Below are 26,510 nucleotides of genomic sequence, written 5' to 3'. Positions count from 1 at the left end.
AAGGAATCACCTCCAACCTGTTAGAATGATTATTATAAAAGTGATATAATATAGCAAGTGTTGATAAGAAAAAGGAACTCAAAGTATACTACTAGTGGGGATGTAAATTGGTACAGCCACTTAAAATAATTATAGATTTTTCCTCAAACCATAAAACTTAAGCTTGCATATGATGTAGTAACTCCTCTCTAAGAAGTCAAAGGAAATGGAAAAAACATATATATATATATATATATATATATATTTGTGAGTGTATGTAATTTAGCCATATTTAAAATTTACTGTAATTCCATCAATCTATTGCTGTTTTAGCTTTTGTTTCCCATGCATTGGAACTAAATTTCTAAACAGATCTCTGAAGTTGAGGAAAAGAAGAGCATACTTTATTCAGCTGTTGTAAGCAAGGTTTTGGTTCTTATAAATTTAGAGTATTTAATAAAGTTTGAATTAATTTGGGGTATAAAATTTAAGAGTATTTTAAGTCAATTTTTTTGCATGTGACTTGCAGGTTTCTCAATAAGATCTTTGAAGATGATTTGTTTTGACTATTTTGTCATCTTGGCTCCATTGTCATGAATTAAATCTCTGTATGACTGTAGATATATGGCCTCTTAATTTTATTACATTGGTCTATGTATTTACTTTTGTTCCAAACCCATACTGTTATAATTACTGTTGCTTGATAATATAGTTGAAAAAAGGAAGGCCCTATTCTATAGGGTTTTGTAGTGTAGTCTCTTCTTGAAGAATATACCCCTATGAAGGCTTATAAAGTGGATTGAAGCTAAGAAAGGTCATACCTCCATTTTCTTGGCCATCTTTTTATGGCCACATGCCAGTTGGCACATTTTTCCATTTTTGTGACACTGCTGAATACTTCCACGATGAAGATTTTGCTTCACACAAGATTTTAAATATGTGATTTTTTATCTAATACAGGATTTCTCTGGTTTTCTCCTATAAAAACAGTTTTAGTTAGTTGTATCTTTATTTTTTTAATAATTTTTATGCTTTTACATTTAATTAAAGTATGATTTAATACTAGAATATCTTTAAAGTTTAAGATAAAGTTGACAATAGCAATGTCTAGGTTTCTAAAATGATATGACTTACCACTGCTTAACTCATGCTATAGCTAAATTTATAGCACTTTTCTAAACCAAATGTTAAATTAATAAATAAATTTTTGTGGGGAAATGTTTTGTTTTGTTCTTTTAATGCCTTATTATCCACTTCAGCATGATTTTTTTGGTTATTGGTAGTGAATTAGAATATCATACATTAAGTTGCTATTATATGAGATATTTATTAATCCTTTTATTGGAACCAGTAAGTACTGGGTAAACTATATGCTACCTGTAGTTAAACTCTGAGCTTGTTCTAACATTTTCTTGTATTGTTGCAGATGTCAAAACTTTCCACCAGGCCAATAATAAATAATTCACTGCTTTATTCCTCACTTGGGCATAAACAATTGCTAACATAGGGCTCTCTAACTTCAGGGCATGAATAAAATGACTAATCCTATGAATTTACATAATTTTTGAATAATATTGTAAGCAGACTAATTCCCAGCCCTGGTTCTGGAGTGTGGAAGCAGTGTGGTCTACATCAGGATTAATTCACAGGATTTAGCAGAATGGAATTGGTATGTTTCAATGGCTGGTATGAATGTTTTGACTAAATGTCATCCTATAGGGAGTGGTTTATAAATGCGGTGTGAAATAAATCAATTTTATTTTCTCGCATATTATATGTGATTACAGCTAATTTGATCTATTTGTAAACACCTCACTTTTGAATGACTCTTTAAAACTCGGTCATCTTAGAGGGGCACAGTAAACACTATGAAGCTGAAGTTGCCTCTGTTTGATTCCCACGCCAGTATTAAGTGGTTGTGAATTAATTTTCTATGCCTTAGTTTTCTCAACTATAAATTAAGAGTCATTCAGTACTAATATACATGAATATTCAGAGAAATGTCGGGTTATTTTCTTATGCCAAGACCTTCATTAGCCACAGCTTAATGAGTGCATCCACTTTATTTGGACTTTCTCACCATCAGTATTCTTAAAACTCGTGATATATATTGAACAGTGTAGAAATAAATGATTAAGAAAATGAAATAAATGAACAAGATGCTTATTTACTATAAACATTTTTTTTGCAAATACTTGATGTGCCTAAAAGAAAATTTAAGAGAATATCTGATGCTTCCCATGTTTTTGTGATCACAAACCTTTTTTTTTTTAATTTTTTGTCCTGTTCACCCAATAAGGTCCTTAGGGCCTAATACCCATCATAGCATACATACAGAAAACCTTTTTTTCCCTATTTAACAGCTTACTTAAAAAATAAGTTTAAACAGCTAGTTCTATTAGGTACTTAAATATATTTACTCTTAATAAGTGATGGGAAGCATTATGATGTTAATAGCACAGAACTTTTTTGATAAAGCCTTCTTTGATAAGGATTTCTGTTGTTGGTAAAGGATATATGTCTTTTTTTCTGAATAAAGAATTTACTTTTAATTTTAATTTCAAACATCCCTCACTGGTTACATTTCCTTGATCATAGTAACCACCAGAAACATAAGACTTAGATTTATGCGTGTGCCCTGATGCAAATTTAGAATATTTTTTTCTAACTCCTAGTTTCATCGTCATTTTACACCTTACTTTTCTAATGTATGAAATTATTTTGATAGGTCATTTAATCATTTTAAACTCCATGTAAATTTCTAAAAAAATGCATTGCATTATAAAATCAATTTTATATAGAAATAAATGTGTTTATAAAATATTATGAAATAAAAGAGATAGTAGAAAACATAGGATAAGGGTAAAGGTGAACAAAAACTGTATATAATATCAGTTATAATTTTGGAATGGTAAACTGATATTTCTTTAAAGAAACACAGCTTTCTCTTATCCCTCAGCTAGTATAATCCAGATATCAAATCATTTAATACCCTAGTTAGAAGTAAACCTATTTATGATGAACTCTAGCCAACAGAATATACCTAAGTTCTGGTAATCTTTAAAATTATATATTTTCTTTCTGAATTTTCCTTAGAGTAGAACATATTATACAAGAGTTGGTGGTAATCTTGTCATTGTAAGAATTGCTTATCCAAATAAAATAACTAAGACAAAACATGAGGAGCCAGAGAAGTACAGTGGGTAGGGTATTTGCCTTATATGCAAGTTTGACTCCTGGCACCACAAAGTTCCCTGAGCAGTCAGGAGTGCTCTCTGAGCATAAGCCCTGAAAACCTTCCAGATATGGTCCAAAAACCAAACTAAACAAAGCAAAGCAAACAAATGAAAACCCCAAAAACAAAAAGGAAAAAGGAAAGACAGGAAGCTAAAATTCCTCATGAGTTATTTAAGTCTATGAATTCAATTACACCAGTGAATCCTAAAAATTCAGTTATACAGAAAGCCTCCTGAGGCTTGTTATTTACTAGCAAAATTTCAAATAAAACTGTTGTTTTAAAGCATGAAGATGTTTAAGTTAAGTTCTCCTCTAGAAAGTCTGAGATAAATGTTAGGGAGTAGGTAGTATATATTGGGAAACACTATAGCACTGTAGCACTGTCCTCCCATTGTTCATCGATTTCCTCAAGTGGGCCCAATAATGTCTCCATTGCGAGAATTGTTGTTATTGTGTTTGGCATATTGAATACGTCACAGGTAGCTTGCCAGGCTTTTTGTGTGGGTGAAATATACTCGGTAACTTGCCAGGCTCTCCGAGAGGCGGGGGGGGGGGGGGGGGGGGGGGGGAATCGAACAGGGGTTAGCCCTGTGCAAGGCAAATGCCATACCTGTGCTATAGCTCCAGCCCAAGGAAACACTATATGAACACTATATGAATACTATGTAAACACTATGTTTCTATGTACCAAGAAACATTTTGATACATGTTACTAAATGAAAATAGGGAACCAGGCAAAGCAATGGTTTTTTGGATGTTCAACTTGAACTAAATTCTACCAGAATTTTCTGGGAAATGTTGAAGAATAGGACTAGAATTACCACCCTAAGGAACAAGAGAGGGACACATCTATCAACCAACTTTTGTTAAGATTCATTAAGAACTTTCTTACCAGGATGTGTTAAACCCCTGTATTTCTAGATTTCACAACTGTATCTGAAAGACACTATTTACCAGGGCAAGCTATGCCAAATTTAGAAAGCTGATGACTATTAATTGTTGACATTATTGTCTTATGCCTGCATTAAGAATTTGATTAAATGATTAGATGGAAGTTGGACTGAAAGCATAGTAATGATGCAAAGGAAATTCAAGTTTAAACTCTAAAATGTACACTTAGGTGGAAGGAAATGAGAGTCTATCTTACTTAGATAGGGAGGTAAAAAAAATTCTATATAGATGCAAAGTTGCACTTTAAATTTTTCCACTCTATTCTATTGTGTAAACTTTGAATTACAAAGTCTGGAAATAGACGGAAAAATTAAAGGACTTTTTTTTTTTGTAACTTATTCTTACAGTCTTCATTGAAGCTTATTTCCATTGCTGTTGAAACAGGCTTGACTAGAAAAGAAAAGGAAACTCCAGTGTGTTAAGGGTAATTTTTTCTTACTGAAAATAGAGAAAGACTTTAACAATATGTATCTGAATGGATTTCAGTTTTACTCAGAGAATGGAAGCAAAGCTAAACGAACGTACTTTTAGACCTTGGAGGTGATCTTGGTATCCTAGCCTTTCAACAAATTTATCTGCCATTACTCACAGCCAGTCAGAGGTAGTCATTGCTCCACAGTATTTTTACACGTGCTAACTAGTTTTCTGTATTCATCGAACTGTAGCACTGTAGCACTGTTCTCCCGTTGTTCATCGATTTGCTCCAGCAGGCACCGGTAACTCTCCATTATGAGACGTGTTTTTGGCATATCGAGTACACCCTGGGAAGCTTGCCAGGTTCTGCCGTGCAAGCAGGATACTTTCGGCAGCATGCCAGGCTCTCTGAGAGGGACAGAGGAATCGAACCCGGGTCAGCTTCATGCAAGGCCCTACCCACTGTGCTATCGCCCCAGCCCATATTCATTGCAGAGTATTCAATTTTGAATGAGAAAGAGATCTCAACCATGGATGACAATGAGAATGATACACAGAGTATTGCAGACATTTCTGGAGAGAGGGAAATTTCCAGGCCGACACTCAGTGATTTCTCATTGATCTTTTCCTTTTGGAATTTGACCACAGGCGATAACATTGACATATTGTTAATCTTCTGAGGGAGGTTTTTTTTTTTCTTGAGTAATTCTGAAGGAGACTATCAGACTTGGCACACCTCCATCCATTCCCGCAGTCTCTGGAATCCCAATCCTGTACCCTAAGAATATGAGTAAGAAATAGGCACATTTTCCAATAAAGGGGTTACTTCTATGATCATATAATAGAAGAAACAGGAGCTCTTCCTAGAAAGTGGGATATGATTACCTTGGCATGAAATGGATTGCTATGTCGAGGAAAGTATTGCCAAGACTTGGTGTTCTGCAGAGTCTGTTGTTAGGAGATTTGGGCTGGTGAAAGATGAATGCTATCTTTCTGTCTGTTATCAAGGCAGGACTACTTTTTTATTTTTATTTTATGTATGCTGGTACTGATGAGAAGTAACATTAAGTTGTAGGGTCCCAAGCAACTACGTACTTAGTATTTAGTTATATCATCTAAAAATTTATTTTCCTCCAGCTTTGTTATAAGCTATTCTTAGTCAATTTCTCCTAGGTGAGAATAATAAAAATTATTTTAAAAATACTTGCTCTTGTACTGTAGAATTAACTAGCAGTAAGCAAACTAATAAATAAATAATTTGATTAAATAAATTGTGGTATTAATGGAATATGTGATGCTACACAGAATAAAGAAAAACAACCACAAAATACGTTATAGGCAGTTTTCATGATTGTAACCCAAAGACTTAAAGACAAATCTATACAAATAATCTGCTGAAGAACTAGAATTAAAGAAAGAAAAAATATATACCATGTCAAACTTTTAATAAAAATTTGCCAAACGCCACATTACTAAGTGAATTCCCATGATTTATTTTTTCTTCTTTGTTACTATGTTGTGCAGATTTGTGTATTTTAATGATTTAAGAAAAGTTCATTAAAATGGAAATTTAAATGATTTTTCATATACCCTATGATAATGAAGCTAAATTGATACATTGGTGCTGCCTGATTTTAAAATATAAACATTTTATATTTATAAAATACAAAATATATATTAAATAGTTAGTTTTCTTTACCTCAAGATAAATTTCATGCAATGAATTGGTGAATTATCTAAAAAGTAGTTTTGACCATACCTGACATTCTTTATCAAAATGAAGCTAAAATATTATTACTTGATATGCCTGTTAGTGTGGAATTAAGTTTCTGATGTGACAGGACTTGAAGACTCAAATGACCCATTGCAGCGGAAAAAGGGAGGATAGCATAGTTCAGAGCATATAAAGGCATGGAATTACCTACATAATCATCCACAAAGAGCCGTAATCAAATGCCTATACACTCAGGCTTTAATTGGCTGAATATTTTTTCCATAGGATATTTAAAATAAAAAAAAATTGAGGTTTTTATTATTTATTGCTTTGTGATGAAGGACTTTGAGAATGAAAATTAAACTTCAGATCCTTAAATTTCTAGTTAAAGATATGATTTAAAAAATTGGAAGACTCCAAAACATCCTTAAACAAATTTCTAACATCTGGCCACAGAGTTGAAATTTCTGAAAATCAGTTCCAAAGTCTACTTCTTTAGATAGTGATCTTACAACATCAGTTAAATTTTTTAATAAGATATGAGTCATATATGCAACGGAATAACAATTATAATAAAAATTGCCTTTTTGTAAATAATAATGGAAATACAGGGAGTCATATGAAACAAAATATATCAGAAGGAAGGCAAATACAGAATGATCTTTTTCATTTTATGGGATATAAAGAAACAAAGCAAGAAAATATACAAAGCAAATGAAAACCGTAGATCAGTGGTTATCAAAAGGAACTCGAAGGAAGGTGGAAAGGGTGGAGGGGTCCAATAGAAGATGGTGACCGGATATAACTATGTGGTTAGTGGGTGTGGTCTGGTAACATATATTTTGGAGGTATGAAATTGTACCCCTAATATAAATTCTATCTTGTAAATAAATCAATGTTACCCCATAAAAATGACTTACAATGTGGATTAGAGAATTCATTCTATCTGTCAATAAAAAATTACGTTATTATATGGGGATAAAGAGTATAGTTGAAATCCATAAGATTCTTTGGAATATTCTTTTGTATATCTTATAACTCTCCATTTTTATGTCAAAAATAATGAAAAATACAATAGCCAAATACAAGCAGTGACTGAATGCTCAGGAATTGCTTGATGAGGGCAAAGTATGAGGAGAAGGAAAGAAGGAAAATAAAATTCAAAGCTATGACCATGTAACTATACTTGAAAATGAATTCTAAAGTAGTCATAGATTTCTTTCCTTATATATTTACTATTTATTCCATTTTCTTTCCCCAAACCTCTCCTTCTCTTATATTTAGGGGTTTTAACATATCTATATAATGTTTAAATTAATATCTTAAGTTTATAAGTTATAGGACAAAATATATCCTATATAAACAGGGATACATACCAACTAGAAAGTAATGCAACATTATCCAAATATAATTATTGTACCATTGGAACTTTGAATTCTCTGTTAGAATGTGGGTATGTTTTCAGTTTCATAAATAATAGTTATGTCAGGGAAAGCTGATGCAAGATTTGGCTCTTGTCTTCGTGGAAAACTTAAGCATTTAAGCTTGTATGTGGGTTTCTCAAGTTGAAAAGATGTTCTGTCCTATCTACACATGGTTAAGCTTTAGTGACATTTATAGGAATTTCTATTTTCCGTCGTCTGAATACAGTTGACCAATGACAACTCCATTGAGATGGCAGTATTGAAGAAACATTGATTACTTTCCAGAAGTACACTGAATAGCTATGCTAATAGACACAAAACTGTAATAGATTTCAGCCTGTTACTTCTCTCTCCCTTCTTACTGCCTGTCTTTCCAACTACTGGCTCTATTAAACAATAACAAACAAAGCATACCAGAGGAAATGTCTTTCCATGAATTTCTCTATCAATTGTGGTTTTCGGTTTCACTCTGACAGCTAGAAGAAATTACCTAGCTTCCTAGATTTCCCTCCGCTAATTCTAATTTATTCATTCATACCAGTGATCCGGTTAGTAATGTTCTTTTGATTACTTTAATTACTTTTTTGAACTTTTCCTACCTCTGCAATTGCATATATAAGCAATAATGTGACTTAAGAACACTGGAGGAGGTCTTTGGCACTTTAATGGTGGTGCTCAAGGTAAATAAATTTGGAAATTAAAAGCATTAACTTTAAGACTATTGTAACCATGCTACTACAACCACAATAAATAATAAGTAAATTGTTTATTTTTCAATATTCATGTAGTTCAACTTAACTCGGAGTTTTGGAGTTTTCGGAATATTGACTGGCTAAAAGTTTATTTTAAAATGGTTGGTAATAGTTTGCTCTTTTGGTTCCAGGTCATCATTCTCTAATTTTTATTTCTTGCATTAATATAGCTAAATGTGTTGATAGCAATATACATTTTATAGTCTTGATGTACACAGTTATTATATATCACCACCAACAATGTGCCCAAGATCACCACTAATGACATAATCTCATTTCTAGTCTCCTTGTAATTCCCACACACCTCCATCCCTCTGTGGCAATCTTAGTTTTGTAATTCCAGTGTAGGGGTCATTATCAATCAATACTACCCATTGCCATATTTTATTTCTCTATGTGACAAAGATAAATTAAGTCATCCAGTATTTGTTCTTTTAAGTCTTTGATTTATTTTTCTTAACATGATACATCCCGTTCCCTCCAAGTTGCATAAAACTGCTATATTTCATTGTTTAGTTGATTGTATAGTTTTCCATTATGTAGCTATAAGTATACGTACATGTATATTTACTACATTTATATGTATGCATTTGATTAATGTTCAATTCAAGGCAATCTCAATACTCAGTCAATCTCAATGCTCAAATTTCCAGAGAATACCAGAGAGTGCTCAGAAGTATGTGGTACTGGGGACAGAACCCAGGAACAGCCACTTGCAAGGCATGTGCCTACTCACTATTCTATACTCTGGCCCATCTTATTATTTAGTTATTACTCTGGAGAACTCGGCAGGCTACCGAAAGTATCCTGCCCATGCAGAAGAGTCTGGCAAACTCCCCATGGCATATTCAATATGCCAAAAACCAGTAACACTGATGGGTCTCATTCCCTCTGACCCTGAAAGAGCCTCAAATGTGGCATTTTCTAAAATCTCAGGACGAAGGAGACATTATTGGTGCCTGCTCGAGGAAATCAATGAACAACAGGATGACAGTGATACAGTGATATGTATGCATATATACATCTTCATATAGCATATCAACGGCCATGATCCAGGGACTATAAAACCAAGCTCCCAGAGGAGAACAACTCAGAGTTTCCTGCACCTGTGCCGTCCTCACCGGCGCCCCTTGGTGGGGTTAGCGGGTTGAGTTTTCCTCTCTGCCCTGAACAGAGCCCCGGCAGCTGAAGACCTCCAGGACCAAGCCACAGTCATGCTGAGACCACTCTCCAGATGTTAGGACGAGCCTCATGCATGAAGGAACCGGCAGAGGAACCCAGGTGTGAGGGACCAGTGCTGAGATCTCCAAGCCAGTTCGGATTGGGACTGGTTCTCCTCCACCCAGATCCCCTATCTTCCAGTAGCTAGACAGTTACACCCACCAACTGCCGTGTAACCCCATCAACAGCCAAGATCCAGAGACTATAAAACCAAGCTCTTGGAAGCGCACAGCCACATTCAAGGCTGTGCACCTTTTACTGTCTAGTTCTCGCTCTCAGAGAACTCAGCAGGCTACCGAGAGTATCTTGCCCACATATATGCCTGACTGGGAATACCTGTAAAGGTGATTATAGGCTGCCCCAAAAACCTCCATCTGTCTCGGAGAGCCAAGCAAGCTACCAAGAGTATCCTGCCTACAAGGCAGAGCCTGGTAAGCTACCTGTGGAATATTTGATATGCCAAAAACATTAACAATGATGGTCCCCATTCCCCTGACCCTGAAAGAGCCCCCAATATGCCATTAGACTGCACTAGCACGTGACAGGGACAAATGGAGACGTTATGGCACCCACTCGAACACATTGTTGAACGACGGGCTGATAGTGATATAGCATATACATAAATATACCATAGCTCCTTTATTCATTTGTCATTGAACATATGTGTTGTTTCCATATCAATATCTTAGCTTTTGTACTAAGTGCTGCAATGAACATAGGTAAGCGTTATCATTTCAAATTATTATTTTTGTGTTTTTAAAGTTGATCTAAAAAATGTAAATGCTGGGCCATATGGAAGTCCTATTTTTTTGTGAGAAATCTCTGTCCTGACTATGACTAAATGAGGGACATGACTATAAGCAGTGAATGGAATGAGTATCTCACTGTCCTCTAAATTTTCACAAATGTTTAATGCCGTCTATCTTCTTTTGTTCTGATTCCTGAATGGTGATATTCTAGTGCTTGGTCTTGACCTTTGATTTTTTTATTTTTTTATTTTTTTTATTTAAATAATATTTATTTATTTTTAAAAATATTTTTTATATTTTTTATTTTTTTAAAAGACCTTTGGTTCTTTTATTAAGTAGTCTTATATTTTAACATATTTGATTAATACTTTTATCAATCATTCCATCCATTAGGAAATAATTCTGACTTCATTTTCAAAACTTATTCAGATTTTAACCCATTTCACTGATTTGAGTAAGCATTATCCTAAATATTCATCTTTGCTCATGCCTTGTCACCCTAGATTTATAAACAACTTAAAATAATTGTTCCACATCATATGTTGCATCACTTTATTCTACTTCTCAAATTCTTGCACTACTACTCCATTTTATTTCAAACTGTAAACAATATTCTCACAATTGTATTTGAGATCTAGTAAGATACTACCCTTTGTTACCTTTTTTTGGTCCCACCCACAGTTCCTCCCCAAGAAATCTCTTTGACAGGAGTGTCCTGTATTAATGGCCCTGGCCTTGAAGATGCCAAGTTTACTCCCACATTCATATCATAATAGTTGCTCTTCCTTCTGATTTCATGCTACCTTCTCACTGAATCCTATCAAGACACACTGATAAAATTGACCTCCGTGTTATTGTCAGCATTCTTGGGAGCTGCTCTAATTTTCACTCTCTCTAGCCTTCAAAAATAGTAAATAATTTTGTTTTGCATAGCATTTTGTGCTGATACTCCCTACCACAATTCTTGGTATAATATAAACATCATCAGGCAGCATTTCCCTCTTCTTCACTAATATAATCTAAATTCCTCTGCTGAGGTCTAGCAAATAGGAAACACTAAGAAGTTCTTGTTGCTTAAATCAGTAAATAGAAAAATTCATTTCTATGAGTACAGCCAGTACAAATGACTTTATTCTTTGCTCATTATTAAAAACATCAGAAGTTCACAACACTGCAAAATACTTAACAATACACTGGTTAAATAGTGTTTTCTGTGGTGCCAGAGATAAAATCTAGCCATTATGCTTGTAAAGCATGTACTTTACACTGAGGCACGTCTGCAGTCCCCAAACATGGCAATTTTATAATTAATCACTATGTATTTTGTTAAAATTATGTTATTATAACATTATTGTTTGCTGCAGATTGACTTTAGGATAACCTGTGGACTGGAGCGATAGCACAGTGGGTAGGATGTTTGCCTTGCACACAGCCAACCTGGGTTCGATTCCTTCGTCCCTCTCAGAGAACCCGGCAAGCTACTGGGAGTATCCCACCCATATTGCAGAGCCTGGCAAGCTCCCCATGGCATATTTGATATACCAAAAACAGTAACAACAAATCTCACAATTTGTTGTGCTACATTATAACATAGTAACGAGCAAAGTTTTAAACTTTCATACTTCCCTATTTTGTTTGTTTTGTATTTTGGGGACAACATCTGGCTGAGGTCATAGTTCATTCCTTGCTCTGTGCTCAGAGATCATTCATGGTAGGATCTAGGGAAACATAAAGGTTGCCAGGGATCAAACCCAGATCAGGCAAATGCAAGGCAAAAGACCTACCTGCTATATTATTTCCTTGGCCCCTACCTTTTGTAATTTCTAAAGAAGAAAACAATTTTCAGTAGCAGTGGATAAGAAAATTATCTAACCAAAGTGTCTTACATAACCTGCTTTCATTTGTATCATAATTGAAATAAGGATCTACGGAAAGATTCTGAATCCGAAAGGTGTATTTAACATTTAGTACCTCCTCCTTGATAAATGCCAAATTTTACATTTTAAACAAACGAGTAGCAAAAGGGAAAGATGAACCCAAGAAATTTATTCTAGTAACAAAAATAACAAGCAAAAAAAGTTTTAAAGAGGTAAAATTAGTTGGGATTGAACTGCTAGTCAGCAGGAGAGGGTAAAAAAAAAAACAGCAAAACCACATCCCAGGAAATATTTCTAAATGTGATTGGGGTACAGACTAGTGGTTTATGTAGCAATAAAACAATGAGGAGCAGAGAATCCATCAGAAAATTAGAAAAACAGATGTGACCAAAGGCTATTTACTAGATATGGTCTGAGGAATACCAGTCTCATTCTAAAGTTTCAAGAGATTTGTCTTCTACAGAGGAAAAGTTATTAGTGATGTAAATGCATCATTTATGTGTGTTGGAATACAATTCCAAACATTTTAGGTTTAACATTGGATTGTCCTTTCTCCTCCCTCTAGGAGCTTAGGTTAATTGAATTATACCATTACAGTGCTCCTGAGGCACACCAATTCCATCTGGGCACTCTGAATACTGTGATTATCTTTAACTTGTCCTTTGTGCCCTTCTTCTCCTATCTATTAATCACAAACACTTCCAAATCACACTCTGTAATGTGTAAAGTCAAACCTTCTGATGGCTCTAGATTTTGCATATGTAAGTAAAATATTGTTTTCCTCCTTCCTTTATATCCTTTGCATATTTTTATCTAGAGAAAAATCTTTTTATATGGACACAGGAAGATAGTTAATTCTTTTGTAATATGAGAGTTACTTGACTCCAAATATTATTTATTCCTTAGCATCCATCATATTTGATTGATGTAAGCCTTAATTGTCCCTACATTGACCTTAGTTTCTAAGACCTAAAAAGGTGGGTCCCACCAAGGGACTTAGACGGACCCAGGGCAAGCCATAAGCTACCGTGGCTTTGAGGTGGGATAGCTAAAGTGCCATAAGAAGTATAATAGGTTAAAAGCATGATCATGGAACAAACTCTGGCACGACCCCAAAAGAATTAACTGAATAAGGACCCTGTTTGGGGTTAGGAAAATTTAACCTTGCCTGAGGACTATCTGGAAATATAGTGAGATGTCCCCCAGGAAGATCCACCCTTTTCTATGAGATTAGAGTCTAGAGTCATTTTAAGCTTAATCTAGAGTATAGATAAAAGTTTATATCTCTTATTGTGTTTACACAGTGTGACTAGATATATTATTAATAAGCAAATTTAATATGATTATTTAAATGGACTACCAGTAACAAAAAGGAGAAATCAATAGATAGAATTACATTAGATGGAATTCCGCTCTTGGCAGATCTCCTAGAAGGAATCTAGGGTGTTGGATCCACTAGATGAAATTCTGCCCTTGAATAGATCCCCTAGAAGAGTTTTCCCTGAAGGAGGAACTTTTTAATTGTTCATTTTTTATGTTGATGTTCAACCACACCTCTGTGAAATTGCTATGCCTCAACCCTTCATGCTTTCTCTATAATAAACCTGATTGATTTGAATAAACCGCCACTCATTACCAACCACTGATTACCAGTCTGTGGCCTTGTTCCTCCTCTATTGGATGGGAGACAGTCAAGGGCACCCTGACCACCATAGGGTGGTGACCCTGACATCTGACACCCAAACGTGACCCCCCTAAGACAACAAAAAATGTAAAGTTATAATAACACATGACAATTCAAATCTCTGTATGCTTTGATTTGGTTAGATTCAAAGTTACTGAATTCACTTATATGTGAATATTTATATGACTAACTTCATTATCTATTAATGAAGTGAGGATGCCCAGCACTGTATCTTGTCAACAATCATGCATCAAAGCAACAGCAAGATCAAAGTAATACACATAATCTTCACTTAATTTAATGATTATCTCACAGTCTAATCACAAAACAAAATGAAAGTACAAAGAAACACTAATAACCCCTTAATGAACATGGAAGTACTGATCTAATAATATAAAGAATGTTATGTTTTCTTCAAAACCATAAAGTGTCAACTGTTTCATATCAGGGACCAATCATGAAAGAATATTTTAAGGTCTGAACAATAGTACAGTGTATAGGACACTTACCTTGCATACAAAAGACCTGGGTTTGATCACCAAAACCCCACATGGTTTCAGACCTCACCAAGAGTGATTCCTGTTATCAAGAACTAGGAATAAGCCCTGTTCACCATTGAGTGTGGCCCCCAAAACAAAACACTTATATTCTAAATGGCAAGTCTGAGTCACATTCAATGACTAATCATTAAGACTTAATTGGCAAATATTATAATTGCATTTTAGGCTAGTGTTATATATTACATATCTAACATATTTTTGTTCTGAAATAACACACACAAATATTTTTAAGGACTTTTCTTATGCCTAAAAATTACTAGTGAAGGACTAGAAGATATGGATAATAGACGCACACTACAAAAAATGTAAAATTAAAATAACATGAAAATTCAAACCTCTGTATAATATTTTGATTTGTTTAAATTCAATATTACTGGGGCCGGAGCAATAGCACAGTGGGTAGGGCATTTGCCTTGCACGCGGCTGGCCCGGGTTCGATCCCCGGCATCCCATATGGTCCCCTGAGCACTGCCAGGAGTAATTCCTGAGTGCAAAGCCATGAGTAACCTCTGAGCATTGTTGGGTGTGACCCAAAAGGAAATAAATAAATAAATAAATTCAAGGTTAACACATACATTTATTTGTGAATATTTACACGACTAACTTCATTATCCAACTAGTAATGAAATGAAGATGCAGGGATTACATCATCAGCCACCATCAAGAGTCACACGTCTTTCTCTCTGAAAAGGAATATAACATGACACTTGCCATAATCATGCAGCTGAACCCTGTGCCAGGTTGTTTCACTGGGGGCACCCTGGAGGGGTGGGTGAGACCACTCCCTGACCCAAAGGACCCAATCCCAGCAGCTGAAACCCTCCAAAACTCAACCGCCACTATGCTCACAGCTGCTTTCCACACACTCGGGGAGAGTCTCACTCACAAATTAACCTATTCCTGGACTGTGCAATAGCATTTGCGGCTGCACAACACTTCATACCACACACACGCACACACACACACATCCAACTCACACTCCAAGAACTTCACACCACATTTGATGAGGTTCAAAGTAGCAGGCAACCAATCTTAGAGGGAAATTATTTTTACAGATATATATATATATGTATGTATACATATATGTACACAAGTCTCAACCTTTAACAACATGTTAGTGATCTCTTATAGAAGGGTTTCATGGCCCCTGGGTGAAATACAAAAATCTTTACACTCCTTCCTCTAAGAAAACTTTTTTGTAGCATTTTCAGTTGTTTTTCATAACAAAAACGAAATATATTATATCAGTTCTGCTTTGGGTCAGGGGTTGGGGCTCAGGATGGAAAAATCTAAAATATGGTAGTGGGAAGGTATAATGGTGGTGAGATCGATGTTCAAATATTAAATGTAAAAAATATTGTGAACTACTTTATAAACAAAAGAAATGGGAGTGGATATACACATATACGCATATATATGAATACATGTATTTCAATACTTATGCCAAATTAATTCACAAAGGAATGAAATAAAAATTGTTCCAGTAGTATATTGAGTAGGTACAAAAATTTAAGCTGTGATATATATGTAAATTATATATACATAGCACAGCGGGAAGGACAGCGGGAAGGGCGTTTGCCTTGCACGCAGCCAACATGGCCTACCCGAGTTCGATTCCTCCGCCCCTCTCTGAGAGCCCGGCAAACTACTAAGAGTATCTTGCCCGCATGGCAAAGCCTGGCAAGCTACCCGTGATGTATTCGATATGCCAAACACAGTAACAAATCTCACGATGGAGACGTTACTGGGCCCGCTCGAGAAAATCGATGAACAACGGGAGGACCGTGAACATGACCGTGATATGTGTGTATATATACATATGTATATGTGTGTGTATATGGGCTGGAGTGATAGCACAGCGGGTAGGGTCTTTGCTTTGCGAGCGACCGACTAGGCTGACCTGGGTTTGATTTCTCTGCCCCTCTCAAAGAGCCTGGCAAGCTACCGAGAGTATCTCGCTCACACAGCAAAGCCTGGCAAGCTACCCGTGACATAATTCAATATGCCAAAAATAGTAACAGGTCTCACAATGGAGAAGTTACTGGGCCTGCTTGAGCAAATCGATGAACAACGGGAGGACAGTGCTACAGTGCTATATGTGCGTACATATGCATCTACATATATAGAGAAAAATGGTACCTTTTTAAAATAAGAACAATTTTGACATGGTAGCATTACCTTATCTTTACCCAAATAATGTTCTTTTGGCAGAATATATTATGTTCTGGGAAAAAAAAATGATAAAAACATTTACCTTATTCCTTTCTATAGCTAAGTTTTTACCATTTATGGAAAAACAATGTTGCTAAGTGTCATGTAAGGGAATCAGCTAATCAAAGTTTACATCTAAATAACCTGAGGAAAATCAAATATTAGTAATTTGTCTGAATAAATCTGTAGCAGAACTGTAATTAGGAACTTTTCCTTTAAGCAATGCCTCTCCCCAGACCCATTCAACATTCCACTGAACTTTTAGATGAAGGAATGGGAAAGATAAATATTTATTTAAATGGAAATGTTAATAATTATAAAGAAAAGATATAGATTCAGAAATTCAGGAATTTTTTTTCTTTTTTTTTTCCTCTCCAAATGTCTAAAATCCTCAGTCTTTAGTTTATGGACACACACTACATGTAAAATTAAAATAACATGAAAATTCAAGTCTCTGTTTAATATTTTGATTTGTTTAAATTCAAAGTTTTCTTTTTTTAATTTAAATTTAAATTTATGGTTAAATAAAACACAATTACTGATAAATCTTAGTAGTGTGGTCTGATTTTTCCTGTAGCAAATCCAACAACCTGAACCAAACTAACACATTTTCTGGCTTCCTCCCACTGAAAGAAATTATAAGAAAGTAAGCAAGCTTTTCTGTCCTGGGGCAAATTTTTGTAAGAGCTAAAGTTTTTGCTTGCTAGATAAGGAAAAGAATTAAACTCTTGGCATTTTTACAGACTTAAATCTACAAGATGAATATTCAGTTTTCTTACAGGAGGAAACATAGCTGATTATCTGTCCTCATGTCTATCTTTGTCTCACAGACATCAATCCGATAATAGTTCAGCTACAGGTGTCTAGTTTCTAAGTCAGTGACATGCAAACATTACTGTACCTGGCAGGTAGGAGTGGCAATGCTTACTGGTGCCCAGATCTGTAACTTAATCCTCCTACGAGATATTTTACTTCCATGTCATAATGGTAGGGAAAGACTAGAAAAAGCCAATAACAATGAGATTCACTGACCTAAAAATTCAAATGTTAACTGGACTGACAAGTAGGAAGGCCTATATTGAAGAAAAACTTCCAGTTTTGTAAAGCATAGAAGAATAAAGATGGAGATACACTTTGAAAATATGAATACCATTGTAAAAGGAGTTGGATCATGGCCAACTCTCCTTTACTTTTGTAGATTTAAGAACAATGCAGGTTATAAATAATAGCTCCTTATTACAAAATATGCTGAATTTCCAACCAAGAGGTTAATATAATCTTCTCAAACAGTCACTCTATGTACAGACAACAGTTAGACAGGAATGGTTAAGTGCCAGATTGTAGAATTGGGAAATGGAACAAATGCCATCCCTGGTTACATTCAGTTGTCTTCAGAGTCTAAATGTAAGAATATGGCAAAATTAACTAGAAGGAAATGTAGTTACAAACAGACAATGGGATTTGGAGATGAAAGAGTGTTCCTCCTTCATGAATTTCATGCTGATTTTATTGTTTTCTTTGGGATTTTGATTTTTAATTGCTTCACTAATGCTTATAGACTCTTAGTTAGTAGACTATTATTCTGAGTCACAAAGTAAAAAATCAAGAATGAAAATCTATTTTGTCCTTCCACAGATGAATCACATGTCTTTAAGCCAGTTGCTAAATTTACAATGAAAATAGATAAGATTAATATTAAAGATAAGTTAATGGTAAAATTTGCTTTTCTTAATATATTACTACATAATATTCCTTAAATTGGGGATTGTTGATAGATCTACACTTTATTCTGAGTTCAGATAATAACCTTTCTCTACATATAGCACTGCTTTCTTCTTGTTAGTAGCAATGAATTCAATGATTAGATTGTTAATAAAATGTTTAGGCTGAAAACTAAGTTTTTGCTGGAAAATAGACATTTTAATCACCCTCACCTAGTTATTCATGGAAAAATTCATACTACCTTCTGTTTTTGTAACTGGATAATGATTTAAAATTAGCTTATAGAGGCAATTGTATTCTTACATTTATAATTGTTCAAAAATTAAATACCATGATAATTTCATTGAAATAATTTTGACAATATTGACTAAAATATATCCAACATTTACCAGTGGTTATTTCTGGTTCTGTGCTCAAAAATGGCCGTGACATTGCTCACAGAACCATATAAAGTGGTCAAGGATTCAAACCATGGTCAGATGTTTGGAAACAATAATTTTATCCCCTGTAATATTTCTTCACAGGTGGTTCTCAAGAACTTCCAGGTGTGATCCCTGAGCACAGAGCCAGGAATAAGCTCTAACTGAGCCCCCAAACAAAAAATCACTAGAAAAGAAGTTATTATTTTTTAAAAAGTAAAAAAAAAAAAAAAAAGAGGGCTGGAGCGATAGCACAGCGGGTAGGGCGTCTGCCTTGCACGCAGCCAACATGGCCGACCCGAGTTCGATTCCTCCGCCCCTCTCGGAGAGCCCGGCAAGCTACCGATAGTATTCGATATGCCAGACACAGTAACAACAAGGTCTCCAATGGAGATGTTACTGGGCCCGCTCGAGCAAATCGATGATCAACGGGAGGGGAAAAAAAAAAAGTAAAAACAAAAATGAAGCTCTCTAAACTTGTCTAAATGCCTTTCATTATTCACTATCCAATGTGTATTTGGTACATTTCCAAAATATAGATTATGTTTTTTAAAAAAATTTAAATTTGTTTTACTTGTTGAATGTTTAAAAATTTGGAGAGCTCAGAGTAATAAAATTTTCTTTCCCCAAAAGGATATTTGACAAAAAAAAAATTTTGCCTAGAAAGTTTGAAAGCAGAAATTTGTGAAATCTGCTTTCCAAAATTGGACATTTACATGGTATGCTGGTTCTCTCATTCTCTTCTCTCTCTCTCTCTCTCTTTCTCTCTCTCTCCTCTCTCTCTCTCTCTCTCTCTCTCTCACACACACACACACACACACATATCAGAATGATAAGTAGTTCTCCAGAAGTAACCATGACAAGTGTGAGATATTTACATTCATCTGGTCTGTTTATAGAATTGCATTTTTATTCTTAATGCAATCTTTCCCTTACAAATAAGTTCTTTGATAATTAAAAAGTTATGTTTTCATTTTATTATGTGCTATGTTTTTTCCAGAATACTACTTGTCAGTCTTTGCAGACCTACACTAGGAATTTGCTTCATCTGTACTGTAAATAGCAATAATGTTCTGTAGAACATTTTGCATTAACATGTAATATGAATATTACATTAGTCATTAAACAAAAACTATGTAAGCATGTGAAGGCTAGGATTCACATACCCATTTTGCCTACTGCACTTCATACCCTTTGGCAATTTTATGCTTCCTTAGTGATACAAATGAAACAACAGAGTCAGGGGAGCTTTGTAACCTTGAACAAATTAGTTAAACCTCTGGGTCTTGCTTCTAAGTTTTAAAAGGAGCAGTCTATACTTAGATCATTTCTAAGGTCCTTTACAATTATGAAATTGGATTTCATGGAGGTTTAGAGTTATTTCTATCAATATTGTCTGTGGGGCTGTTAATCTCCTCTTCTTTTTATTCCTCCTTCCATTATGTGTTTTCTTCATATGCATTTGGTATTTATGTCTATAGACATAACTTGGATACACTGAGATTCATGTAAAGATTACAACAAAAATGTTAATATCCTAATACAGATAATCAAACATTTTTGTTTTTCAATACATATGAAAGTATTGTTTCTACCATAGAATTCTTTCTTAAGTGTGCAATAGCATTATGTCTGAAAATCAATTTGCATACCTTAAACGGTACTATATCTCTGAAATCTGCTAACCATACTCGAAGTCTCCAATTAAGTCATAATACTTTTCTGCAGAGGCTTTTATCTAAGCAGTGATGGATTCTGACTATACACAGTGGGTTTGCTGAAAATTGTGGTGTCTAAAGGCATTTTCTGAAGAGAAGAAAATAGTGAAAATTTCCACACCCATCAGCATTTTCTTGCACAAAATATTACTCTGTAGTATATTATAGTTTTGAAAGTGTTTTACCTTCACAAGAAAATTAGATTTAATTTTCTCGAGCATAAATATCCTATTTCTGACTATGTAGGTAGATGTAGATAAAATTCCTAAGTGTTTATCATTTTAACAATGTCCAAACCATCTTCTCCAGAAGATTATACTTCGAAAGTTCACTATTTTTGCTTCATTCAAATGCCCTCATAGATTGAAACTTCTCATCCATTCCAATTTCCTCATGAGATTGCACCCATTCAGTCATATGGCATCTCAGATTCCACTTCTAATTCTAGCTCTCCTACCATTTCTACCACATCTGTGGTCACTTCTTCCACTGGAACTCTAGGCCAGAGAGATGATACGGTTGGTACTGGGCTTGATTTGCACATGACTGACCTTGGTTAGATCCTTGGCACCACATATTGTCCTCTAAACCAGGAGTGATCCCTTAGCATAAACCCAGTACACAAACAGTGTGAAAAAAAATTCAATTCTACTGATACTCAAAGTCCTGTAGAAAAACCCTGGTGGATTGGGATCATCTCTTCTAATTTTCTGTTCTTGTTAACATTTTTAACTCTTTCCATGAAGTATTGTTCTTTTTGCATATGGAATATTAAAAGTTTTTCAGAAGATAGTCAATTTACATTGTTCAGATTCATTAGAGAAATCACTAGTCATTCTATCCGTCACTTTATGAACTGTGCTTCATAAGTAATGATGTTGCTGTCTAAGTTTCTTCTTATCTACAGAATACTGTGTTTACAGGCATGAAAACAACACTAATCTTGGAGTTTCTCCATCAAAGTTACTGGGTGGGCAGGTACCTTTTCTATGAGCATTAATATATTTTAAAGTAAACTTTTCTGAGCTCTGAGTCTTTTTTATTATATGGGGCCAACTCACACCTGTACTCTGCGGTTTACTCTTGCCTTTGTACTTATTCATGGACCTGTGCTTAGAGATCAATGCTTACTGTACACAGGGGACCACATGTACTACCAGAAACTGAGCCTAAGTAAGCTAAGTGCAAACCAATCACCTTGGTTGTGATACTATCTCTTTGGGAGTGAGTTCTGGGCTCTTTAAAGTGGGTTTAGGGGCCAGAAGACAGTACAGCATATATAGTGGTTGTCTTGTATGATACCAATCGAGGTTTGATCTCAGCACTGCATACTGTCCACCAACCCCTGCCAGAAGTTATTTTTGAGCACAGAACAAGAAGTAAACCCTGAAAATATCAAGGTGTGTTCAAGCACCCCCCACCCCAATAGAATGATTTAATAGTGTGTTTAAAATGTTCAGTAAGCTATGCTGTAAATAGATGTGCTGTTATCCAAGCTTTGCTGTCCAACTTCGAGATCATAGGAAGATTAGATCTAGCATAATCCTTAAGGGCTCTCAACCTTTTTGAATGGTAAGTGGGCACTAGCTTAAATTTAATGCCAGCAGCTACATAACTTCAAACAAGAGAGCCATCTGACCTTTTAAGTCAGACACTGCCTTCTCTCCAGTTATGAAAAGTCCGAGACATTGCCTTATAATCTAAGGTGATTGCATTTACATTGGAAATATGCTGTTAATTATCATGACCTTTCTCAATTATCTTACTAAATTTGGATAAATTGTTCCACCTTCTATATTAGCACTGGCTACTTCACCTTACTTGTATTCTTATGGAGGTGATTTCTTTTCTTAAAACTTATGGTTCAATTTCTGCTGGCTTTAAACTTTTCTTCTTCAGATTCCTTCTGTTTTTCAGTCTTCATAGAATTGAAAAGAGTTATAGCCTTGCTCTGGATTAAACTTTGGCTTAAGGGAATGTTGTGGTTGGTTTGATCTTCTATCCAGACCACAAAAACTCTCTCCATATCAGCAATAAGGTCATTTTACTTTCTTCTCATTCACATGTTCACTGAAGTAGCACTTTTAATTTCCTTCAAGAACTTTTTTTTGTATTCACAACTTAGTTAACTATTTGGCACAAGAAGCCTATCTCAGCTTTCAACATATCTACCTCACTAATCATTTCTAGTTTTTGATTTAAAGAGATGTGACTCAGTTAAACTTTCTTTTCGTTTCACAGAGGTCACTGTTAGTTTATTAACTTGTTTAATTTCAATATTTCTGTGCCCAAGGGATTGGCAGATCGGAGCAAAGGGAGAGATGATGGAGGAACTGCAATAGGTGGAAAACAAAATGCACACAATGCATATGAAACACATGTATTCATCAAATTCAACATCTTCTATGGGTGTGAGTCATGCAACACAAAAACGCTTATGACTGTAACATCAGATTTCACTGTTCACAGACCTCTATTACAGATATGATAGTAAATTTTTTGAAATATTGTGAGAATGACCAAAATGTGACACAGAGTTATGTAGTAAGAAAATGGCACCAGCCGACTGGTTCAGCTCTTTTGGAAAACAGTATGGACGACTCTCAAAAAATTAGAAATTGAACTTCCATTTGACCCAGCAATACCACTCCTGGGAATATATCCAAGAGAGGCAAAAATGTATTGTCAAAGTGACATCTGCACTTGTTTGTTCATTGCAGCACTCTTTACAATAGCCAGAATCTGGAAAAAACCTGAGTGCCCGAGAACAGATGACTGGTTAAAGAAACTTTGGTACATTTACACAATGGAGTACTATGTAGCTGTTAGAAAAGACAAAGTCATGAAATTTACATACAAGTGGTACTACATGGAAAGTATCATGTTAAGCGAAATGAGTCAGAAAGAGAGGGATAGACATAGAAATATTGCATTCATCTGGGAAACATAAAGTAACAAAATAGGAGACTAACACCCAAGAGTGGCCGAGATTAGTACCAGGAATTTTGCTCCATGGCCTGGAGACAAGCCACACATGTAAGGGGAAAAAGGAACTCAGAGAGAGAAGGGAGCACCAAATAAAGGATGTTGGGAGGATCCTCCCAGGATGGGAGAAGCATGCTGGAAGTAGACTAGGGACCAAACACGATTGCCACTCAATGCCTCTTTTGCAAACCACAACACCCAAACAGAGAGAGAGAACAGAGGGGAATGCCCTGACACAGAGGCAGGGTGGGATGGGGGGGATAGAGGATGAGAGAGGTACTGGATCCATGGTGGTGGGAAATGGGCACTGGTGGAGGGATGGGCATTTGATCATTGTATAATTGAAACCCAAGCACAAAATTTGTAAGTCTACAACTGTACCTCATGGTGTCTCACAGACACAAAAATGGCATCAATAGATCAGTTTCATGGTTATTACAAATCTTCAAATTGTAAAAACATAGTGTCTGTGAAGTGCAATAAAATACAGAAAGAATAGTAATATGTACAATGTCTATATTTATATGGGGGTATACGGGGAATCATACTCAGAGTTACATAGGAACTACCTCTGACTTAGTGTTCAGAGGTCACTCCTGGTCGCTCAGTTGACCAGGTTGCATCAGGGTTAAACCCAGAACTCCAACATGCAAAGCATATGTCAGAGTCCATCAAGCTGTCTCTCAAATCTATACTTATAAGGTAATAGTTTTAACATTAATATGTTTGTATTTGAAGATGCCTATCTAAAATCACTTCTCATAAATATGCCCCATGCCAGTAAGAACAGCACATATGTATATATATATATATAAAATATTAAAAATCTGGAGCAAGTAGTATTAGCAGGAATGTAGAAAAAAAAGGAGTCTTCATTTACTGTTGTCAGAATGTCTTTTTGTTCAGCCTCTATGAAAAACAATATACATACATATATATGTATCTATGTATATATGTACATATATATGTATCATATATCTTGATATATGATATATATCAAGACTAAGAAGCGTAGCCATATAAATAGTACAAAGAGTAAGGTGCTAGCCTGGCTGTGACTGACCCAAGTTCCAACCCGTATACTACATATGCTCCCTCAGCATCACCAGGAGTGATCCCTGAGAACAGAGCCAGGAAGAACCTCTCAATCCCACAAGACAAAACTAAAAGAAAAGACCTAAAAATAGAGTTTTCATATGCCCCAGCAATTCAACTTCTTGACATCACTGTCAGAATACAAAATTAAAATGATACAGTACACATGCGTTTATTGGAGTATTTAGTACAATAGCTAGGCTACGGAAATAGCTCAAATGTCCAACTGATGAATTTATAAAATAAATTATTTACATGTATATACAATGAAATAGTATGTGCTATAATAAAAGCTAAAATATTGCAATTAATTTCAACTTGGACAGAATTAGAGAATGTCATGTTATGTGAATCGGTCAGAGAAGGACAAATGCCAAAAATTAAATTATTAATGTCAACTACCAAATAATATTATCTGTGGTACACTGAACAGAAAACAAGGAAATAAATAGTATCAAGCAATGACAAAAACCTTGTCCTTGGATTACAAAACAGAATTCCCAAACTGACAGGAGAGGCAGAATGAAGATATGGTCTAGAAATAACATAAGAGCAGTGCAGGAGGTAAAGGACTTTGGAACTTCTGTGAAGTATGTATCTGTATCCAGCAAAATCATCAGTATTAATACCAGTGTAATCATGTTATCCAAACCATAAAAATAAAAAAAAACTAAAATATTCTTTAGAAAAAACATTTATTTTATATATTTGTATCATAAATAAATACATATGTATATTTATTATTTGGGTGCCACATACACAGATGCTTAAGAATAACTCTTTTGTGCTTAGGAGTCACTTCTGGGGTCCTTGGATAATCATGTGCAGGGACTCAGACCTGGGTCTCCTGCATGCGAAGCACTCAACTATCTCACCAGCATAAACTTTTATATTTTAAGGGCTGGAGAGAAAAGAACAGGGAGAAGGGTGCTTGCCTTATATTCAGCTAACCTGATCTCTGGCACCTCACATGGTCCCATGACACTGCCAGGAATTGTCTACGAATGCAGAGCCAGGAATATACCCTGAGCATAATAGGGTGTGGTCCAAAGATTAAATAGATAAATAAAATATTATATTTTAATGTCTTTGGAAAAATGCTTAGTAGAGTGCTTTCCACATGTCTACCTTATTTCTACCTCCCTTTAATGAAGAACAATAGTTTTCAATAAGATCCTGGTTCAAATGGCTCTACTACAACAGGAAGCTTAATTGATTCAGAGTGAAGATGCAGCCTCTGTGCTCTGAACTGAATCTTCCCACCAGTTGCTCACCAACAATGACTGAGTCTAAAAAGTAGACACAGGCAGTCTGTCCCTAGAAGACACACTCTTCTGAATATATAAGGGATGCAGGGACGCCTCAATGACTTTAGTAAAACATCTTTGACTACATGACTCTTGAGGAGGTTTCCACTAAGCTTACTCCTTTCTCTCACTCACAAACATTGTCACTTTGATTTTACAGCTATCCCAAACATTCTTCAATCCTATTTCATTTACCCTTCTATAGTCATTTCTTAATAATATTTTTATCTATTTCTCAGAGGTTCCAAATTTATATTTAAAGACTAGAAATAAACAAATTTGCTAATATTTAAGAACGAAAATATAAAATTTGGAAAACCATAAAATTGGGAGGCAGGAACATGAATAAAATAAAAATGTAAGTTATCAGAAAATATGCAGAAAAAATGAATAAAATAAAAATGAAAATTATCAGAAAATAACAGGTTTATTATGTTCACAGTTCAAAAAATCCCTCATTTCTTTACTGTGGGAAAAATTTACTTTTAATA

Source organism: Sorex fumeus, unplaced genomic scaffold (assembly GCF_029834395.1).
Source record: "Sorex fumeus unplaced genomic scaffold, SorFum_2.1 ptg000037l, whole genome shotgun sequence".
Classification (NCBI taxonomy): domain Eukaryota; kingdom Metazoa; phylum Chordata; class Mammalia; order Eulipotyphla; family Soricidae; genus Sorex; species Sorex fumeus.
The sequence above is the reverse complement of the archived record's forward strand: the minus strand, read 5'-3'. Positions refer to the sequence as shown.